This window comes from Eschscholzia californica, unplaced genomic scaffold, assembly GCF_041429995.1.
Source record: "Eschscholzia californica isolate CP2 unplaced genomic scaffold, dmEscCali1.0.p SCAF_5, whole genome shotgun sequence".
Taxonomy (NCBI): Eukaryota; Viridiplantae; Streptophyta; class Magnoliopsida; order Ranunculales; family Papaveraceae; genus Eschscholzia; species Eschscholzia californica.
Window position 1 is genome coordinate 40,155,391 of NW_028238472.1, and position 8,863 is coordinate 40,164,253.

The following is an 8,863-nucleotide window of genomic DNA, read 5'->3' on the forward strand; positions in this document are numbered from 1 at the left end:
ACCAAACATTAGTACATGGCTTAATTATATCTTGTCAAATGATGATCAACTGTGTTTTTTTCTTTTTTATATTTACTTTTAAACATCTTCATTTGTAAGTAATTTTTTTTGTGGTAATAAAAATAAAGTTCTGAATTTAAGTAAATTTTATTGGATAGCCCGGACCGAGACAGTCCGGTGTCCGACTGGCCCGGTAAAATAAACGGTCTTGGACGGTCAATGGACAAACAATTCTTGAGAGTGACCGTCCGAGTCCGCCCGAGTAAATAGGTGGTCACCAACAGTTTATGTCCGAGTCGACCGGTTCGATGAAGTTAAAGTCCGGTACCGACCGATCCGGACCGATTCCCACCCCTAAGTCTAGGTTTAGAAGTTTCTATATTTGAGTATCTTTGATATTTAGGAATCCTAATTTGAGTCTATCTAGAAGTTTCTAAGTTCCTATAAAAGGAAGTCAGGTTTGTCCTTGTTATTCAGATCAGAGAATATTATCAACCAAGTTTATTATTATTCAAGTTATTAATCAACTTTATTGTTTATCGTTATTTTATCAGTTTTATTTCGTTAGTTTCGTTTATTAACAATGGTGGATTCCATTACTTTTACGCTTCCGCAACAATCTACATTAGCTGGTATTCAGAGCTTTAAGAATCTGGGAACAGATAATTTTTTTTTAAATACTTCTCATCTTGAATGTTGGAATAATCTTTCGCGTTTAGGTTGGGATCCTTTAAGAGATGCACAACAACTCTATGTTGATCGAAAAGATCAAAACAAAATTAATGTCGATTCCAAAATTCCTATGTTTGATTATCAATATCATATAGATTTTTGGATTCAATAGATGGAAGATTGGTTTATAAACCAAGAAGTTCATGACGAAGATAAGGTTTTTGTCATCGAACAACACTTGTCTAAAAGAGTCTATGAAAAATTCAACGAGATGCAATGGAGACTCATTGATCAAGGAAAAAAATTCGTCGACGATTGGACTACATTGAAAAGCATCTTTAGGTATGTTTTCTTCCTTTAGATGAATATTTTTCATATGTGGAGACAAATATTGAATCCAGTAGACAGTTCTCGAATGTTACTTCGGTCACCGTGTTCGATGGTATTGAAGATGTTCTTAACAAAAAAAATAAAATTTTCTCAATGGCGGAGGAACAAGAAGAACAAAGTGAATTATCCTCTTTTAGCTTGAAAAGGTCAGTTCATTCTAGTTTAGATTTGATTAAGCCATATTCGAGTTTGGTTTATAAGCAACACGAAGATGAACGTGGGAAGATCGTTCAAGTGAAGAAATTCAAGGGTGATTTTTCCATAAAATATTATGTGGTGTTTGTGGTCTTCTTCATCAAATTAAAAGATGACGGGAGATGTTGCAATTTGTTGGAAGTTTCTTTCCTACATGTATTTTTGCAAGATTCTTTGCACTATGAGATTGAAGCTAGTGAATTGGTCCAAGTGGGTGTCCTTCGACCCCAATGCACCGTTCGCTCGAAGTGGGAATTAAGGATTGCATTGTTGAGTCTCACTTGAGGGCAAGTTCGTTCTCGGTCGGGGAGTATGATGGAGACCATCAAGATGGGCCTCACGACCGAACTAGTTAGAGGGCCTCATGACCGAGTCCATTAGGGTTAGAGTTTAGGAGTTTCCATGTTTTAGTATTTCCTACTAAGTCTAGGTAGGGGTGGGAAAAAGATCCGGAAGACCGCTATCCGACCCGTTCGACCGAGATAAAAAGTGTCCATGGACACCCGATGGTCATAACGGTCAATGTCCGATCGGCCCGAAAGAATTGGCGGACGGTCACGGTCAAAATTCTATGTCGAAGGACCGACCGCTACCCGACCGGTATGAGTGACCGAATAGATTGACCGCCTAAACTGTCCTCATTTTTAGAAGTTGACCGTTGAATGTTATAGACATATGAATATATGATGGTCGTTGGCTATAGTCATATAGTCCTCTAGAAGACCAAACATTAGTACATGGCTTAATTATATCTTGTCAAATGATGATCAACTGTGTTTTTTTCTTTTTTATATTTACTTTTAAACATCTTCATTTGTAAGTAATTTTTTTTGTGGTAATAAAAATAAAGTTCTGAATTTAAGTAAATTTTATTGGATAGCCCGGACCGAGACAGTCCGGTGTCCGACTGGCCCGGTAAAATAAACGGTCTTGGACGGTCAATGGACAAACAATTCTTGAGAGTGACCGTCCGAGTCCGCCCGAGTAAATAGGTGGTCACCAACAGTTTATGTCCGAGTCGACCGGTTCGATGAAGTTAAAGTCCGGTACCGACCGATCCGGACCGATTCCCACCCCTAAGTCTAGGTTTAGAAGTTTCTATATTTGAGTATCTTTGATATTTAGGAATCCTAATTTGAGTCTATCTAGAAGTTTCTAAGTTCCTATAAAAGGAAGTCAGGTTTGTCCTTGTTATTCAGATCAGAGAATATTATCAACCAAGTTTATTATTATTCAAGTTATTAATCAACTTTATTGTTTATCGTTATTTTATCAGTTTTATTTCGTTAGTTTCGTTTATTAACAATGGTGGATTCCATTACTTTTACGCTTCCGCAACAATCTACATCACCTTTCCTTTTTAGAAATAAAAATTTTAATTTAAGAAAGAAAAGAAACAAAATAAATTTCAAAGGTTAAAAAAAGAAATTAAAATCTCTCTCTCTCAATAAAATAATAACTAATTTAAGAGAAAATAAGCAAAAAAATAATAACTAATAAAAATCTCTCTTTATCAATAAAATATAACAATAAATTTCGTAACATTTGTTTGATACAAGTGTTCGTGCCCTAGGGCACGGGATATACCTTAGTATATTAATATGTCAATAATATGTCATGCTAGTAGCATATGAAGGGACGACTTTAAAAGTAAATTTCAAGGGTTAAAAATAGAAATTAAAATTAAAATCTCTCTTTCAATAAAATAATAACTAATTTAAGAGAAAAGAAACAAAAAACTAATACAAAAAACTAATAACTAATAAAAATCTCTCTTTCAATAAAATATAACAATAAATTTCGTGACATTTGATTGATACAAGTGTCCGTGCCCTAGGACACGGGATATACCCTAGTATATTAATATGTCATGCTAGTAGCATATGAAGGGACGACTTTATCCTTTGTCTTATTATATCGAAGATAAGCCATGCAATTGGGTGATTAGAACTAGTGACGCTTAGAGAATAAATTTAAAGTTTATACCAAGGGAACTATCTTTTGTTGTTCAAATCTTATATAATTTAACCGGGCAGGAACATTGTATATGGGTGATGTAGTTATAAATGCAGAAGAATAACCCCCTCTTTTTTCTTTTTCTCTTTTATTTAGCTCCCCACATGTTAAAAGGAAAAAAGATTAGTGTTAGGAAAAAGGAAGACCTTAGAGTTAAGCATGGATTAAGCTAGACTAATCAATACTTAGATAACTAAAACCTGCAATAATGGTCGGCAACTTTTGGCCGACATTAAAAGATTTATTACGGCGCAAAGTATGATTAAAGGATTCTTCATGTGCTTTAGTTAGTGTTAATTAAACTAGAATTTAAGATGTAATTTAAGTGTTATGACTTTTATTTAGTTAATTGTAATTAACTAAAATGTAATCATGCCATCCCATTAGGATGTATCATTCTTGATCACGCGTTTCTAGAGTGTCGACTATGGGGATATCAAATTGTGGCGTGCAAATACTAATTAAAGATTCATTACATTTATTACATCATATGAGTTTCTTTTTTAGTTGCGAATACAATAATATGAGGTTTCAAAAATAAAAGTACATCATATGAGCTTATGTACATGAAATTATGGATTAACCAAATTAAATATCATTATATAATATTCCATTGATATTCAAAATGACGAAAAAACTCCATACTCAATGATAGAAGTTCTTGGAAAACTGGATGTGATCACTGTTTTTGCAACATGATAACTATACCGACTCAAATAATAAACTAGATCCTTAAGCTATCGCATATCTCCAGTCATGGCAATAGAACTGAGATTATTAGTTCATCTAATTCCCCCCCCCCCCCCCCCCCCCCCCCCCCCCTACCCCCACCCAACCCTCGGGCTACCCTATTATAAGATCAATACGGATGCATCCTTTACGGATATAAAATTTTGTGTAGGTAGTAGCATCTTCATGATTGTCAGGCTAAACTCATTTAGGTTAAAAACTTAAATTAACAACATTTAGAGCGAAGTCCAGTGAAGAAGGTGAAGCAAAAGCCATATTATTTGGAGCAAGATGAGAGAACCTTATTCTCAACTTCAAATTAGCATTCGACAAACTCCAATCATATAATATGAGAACAGGTAAACTATTGATCATAAAAGTAGTTGTGGCTCAATGGTTTAGTGCTAGTTTGATGTCCAACTAGACCTATGTTTGAATTCCCTCCAACCCCATTTTTCATTTTTCCAACATCACTTCCAAAGTTTTCTTTCAAATTTTGTCATTGAGGGATCACTCAGTTTTTTTTCATTTTTGTTGCAAAAAAAAACTATCTCTTTAAAGAGCCATAACATCATATATCACTATGTTACATTATAAGATTGCATTGTATTATCATATCATACATTATACTAGTTTAAATCAAATAATTAAATACATCCGATGTCTCATTTTTTTAAAATTATCTTCTTATATTAAGCAAATCATGCTTCAAACAGCTCACTAATATGAACTGATACAATGATGGATTCTAATCATTTTCGAGTTTTGTTCTTTTCTATTTTGTTTTGTAATATTATCTAATTTACTCACCTGCTTCACATGGATTAAACTGGCGCGGTTCTGAAATTTTTACTATGTTTATTACGATTGTTTGATTATGTTAAAATGTAATAACATCTAAACATTACAATGAATATATGTCAAGAAAGAATCATAAAGTAGTATAATCTAATAAGTTCCTTTTTCGTAAATTTGGAAGTAAGTCGGAGCAAAGAAATCAAGAAATAAGTCTAAATCGAAGAAGAGAACTTTCTACCTCCAAAATTTAAATGAAGGCTAGTTCATTTTTTGCAGATCTACCTTAATTAATTTTTTGTTGCTTTTTCTGTATATACTACAATAAATTTTCTAATGTACAAAAACACTAGATTTTTTTATATCAATAGGGCCCCGATTTTTTCAGTCGCTTTGGGCCTCCGAGAAGCTAGGGCCGGCCCAGAAGAGGTGTGATTCTTAAGTTAGACATTGAGAAAGTTTTTCACAATGTAAGATGGGATTCAATAGATAAAATACTCTATAAGATGGGGTTTAAATAGAGATGGAGAAGGTACGTGGGTCAAACAAGGGCTTAGTTCAGCTCACTTTTCTGTGCTTCTTAATATAGAAGCGAATGGATTCTTCAAGAGCCACAAGGGGTTAAGACAGGGAGCCCCTTTGTCCCCCTTCATTCTCATTTTGGTGGGGGAAATTTTTTCAAAATTAATGTATGAAGCTCTTGCCTCTAATTGAATTCATGGTATCAAAGGTCAACGAACAGGGTACAGAGATAACTCACTTGTAATTTGCAGACGATTCAGTTATCTTCCTACAAGCTAACAAAGATTATATCAATGTTCTTAATGAAATCTTATGTCAGTTTGAAACTCTCACAGGATTGAGAATCAATAGACATAAATCTACTGTTATTGGCATCAACACAGAACAAACTTTGTTTAACGATATCCAAGATATACTCAATTGTACACAAGAGTAACTACCTTTCACCTACTTAGGTTTTCCTTTGGGTAAGTCTCCTAAATGCAAATCCTTCTGGGACCCTGTTATTGAAAAGATTCAAAAGAAATTAGCAGTATGAAAATGTAGATACCTTACCAAAGGAGGTAGAATGATGTTAATCGAAAGTACTCTATCGGCAATCTCGTTATACTTTCTTTCCTTATTTCTAATGCCAGTCTTAATTAGAAACAAAGTTGAGTACATTATTCGTAACTTCATGCGGGGAACAACTTCTAACAAGAGGAAACATCATTGGGCAGCCTGGTGAAAGATCAAATTTAGCGAGACGTCAGAAAGTTTGGGTATAGAGAACATGGAATTGATGAGTGAAGCTCTTATCGACAAATCAGTGTGGGGATATGGCAATGAGCCTTACGTTTTTTTTCTTCCTTCCCGAAAAAGAAAAAATCATTCGTACTCATAACCCAAGTTCTATAATTATCAAAGAGCTCAAAGGAAAATCCTTAGGCCAAAGAATAGGTTAGGGGGTCGTATTAGGCATATATAAAGGCTATAAGCCAACTCTTGTGTATGTTTCAAAGGGGGGTTCTCGAATCCGGATGTATATAAGATAGGAAAATTTATAATCCCGATACAGGCAATAACATGATTTTGAATCCATTCAATTTGAATTGGCATTTTCTATATCACGATTATTGTGAATCGACGTCGACAACAATTAGTCTTGGGCAGTTTATTTGTGAAAATGTATTTATATCCAAATATGGACCACACCGGATTACAAAGTATCCATTGCTTCATATTCGAATTTGATCTCCTTCCATACCTCACGAGCAGCCGCTAGCTCAGGGCTCCATTTACAAGCCTCGCTTGTGGAGAAAAGTCATTGATGATAAGTATGAGGGCATTGCTTCTTCTTGGTTCCCTCAAGAACAAAAAAATACCAAAGTATAAAGGTCCATGGAGAGCCATAACTTCTATGATTCCAAAAAACACCAAGTTAGAGATTAACAAAGGAGGCAAGATTAGGTTTTGGTTGGTAATTTGACCAGTAAAGGTCCCTTGAAATCTAGAATTTCCACTCTATGGAGAGCAACTAAAAAAAATATGCAACCATTGAAGAAAATATAGGGGAGTGTCTCAGTGATTATGTATGGAACTTCCGCTTCTCTCGTCTTATCAAGAATTCAGAAATTTGGCAATTATCGACTCTCCTTGGTTGTTGAGGAGTTTCTGTTAACTCTTTCTATCAAGAACTCAAAAATCAGTCAACATTTCTCAAATAAAAATCCCGAATGGATTTGGCACAAGGTAATTCCTTTGAAAGACTCGTTCCTCCTTTGGGCTACCATTGATGAGGTCGTTCCTACAATGAATAGGCGTATAAGAAGAGGATTCACTGCCCCCAAGCTCCCTTGGAAGATGAATTGTGGAACTTCAAGTCATCTTTTCCTCAAGTGCCCCTTTACTGCTAAGGTTTGGGACGTTATCTACTTGAACTCCAATCTTCTTTGCAATATCATTTCAATCTCTCATCTTCTTCTAGAATGGAAGCATCGTTAGATTTCAGATCGAAAGTCTTTTATTTATCTATGTATCCCCCGCCACAATCTTGTCGATATGGCTCGAGAGGAATAACAGAATTTTGAAGACAAATTATGATAAACAAGAACCGTTAGAGAATGTCATTGTTTCAGTTAAAGTCTCATTTTCTATTGGGCTTCTTCCCAAAACGGTAATAAAAACACTCTTTTCAGTCAATTAATTATAGATTGGGATGTCATATGTAGGATTTAATAACAGAACTTTGAAGACAAACTATGATAAAGAAGAACCATTGGAGAATGTCATTGTTTCAGTTAAAAGTCTCATTTACTATTGGGCTTCTTCCCAAAACGGGTCTAAAACACTTTTTTAGTCAATTAATTAGAGATTGAGATGTCATATGTAGGCTTTAGGCAATTTATAATGATCCTTGTATTTGTATTGTTGTTTGCAGGGGTTGGTTAGTCATCCCCTTGCTTTGAGTTTTTTTTAATGAATGATACTATTTTGCCTCGTCAAAAAAATAATATCAAGTCTTACTCAATACTTAAGTACGAGGAAGTAACTGCTCATAAGCCTTCACACTTATCTTTTAGTACTCGATGTGGACTAACTTTAACTAGCTCTCATCTTCCCAAATTATAACTAAAAGCTTCGAAGGTTAATATCTTATTCATATGGGATCAATTTATACAAATCTTAACTCCAAATTCAAGCGAACATAACACATGTATAGAGTTGTTTCGACGAGTGGAACCCAAACGAATCAGCAAAAACCATCCCCAAATTCGGGTTTGATTCCAACAATTAACACATCAAGATGATAGAATAAACTTAAAAGACGACCATGTAAACAACTTTACTTTTAAAGTCACGAAAACGAACATTGCATACCATTGAAAACTACGTTTATCTTATTTACACTTACATATTATATGGGAAAATCTTGAGGGAAACTGCGCTCTCTAAATTCGAGCACGCGCCTTCTCTCTATCTTAGAGCATCTCCAATGCAACACTCGATGAAAACTCAATTAATCCAATGTGTCAAGTGTGAATTGAGATTCTCTTTCATAGTTGGCATTATTGAGATCCTCAATTCAAATACTTCTCCAATGCAACGCTAAAAAAACTCAACATTTACTTTAAAATTACTTCGTTTCTTATTTTAATATATAAAATGGTGATGTTGACCAATTGAGATACAACAATAAATGTTAAGATACTCAACAATTTATGTTGAGATACTCAAAAGAAAACTCAACTATTGAATTTTCTTTTGAGTATCTCAACATAAATTGTTGCCACATCATATCGAGTTTCTAGTTGAGTGTTGCATGGAGATGTTCTTATCTTGGGTGTATCTTAATGGGTTGCACACCCAAAAGAGCTAGACACCTAGGTGCATGAGAGTACTAAATGACTTCTTAGTGAATAAAAAATATTTATCACCTTAAGTCAGGGAGGTTTCTAACTGATGCCCCAAAATAAGGGCACTTGAATGGTTTCACTTTTTTTTGTTGAACTACTTGAATGGTTTCACTTGGATAGAAAAATTGATCAATTCTGATATATTATTA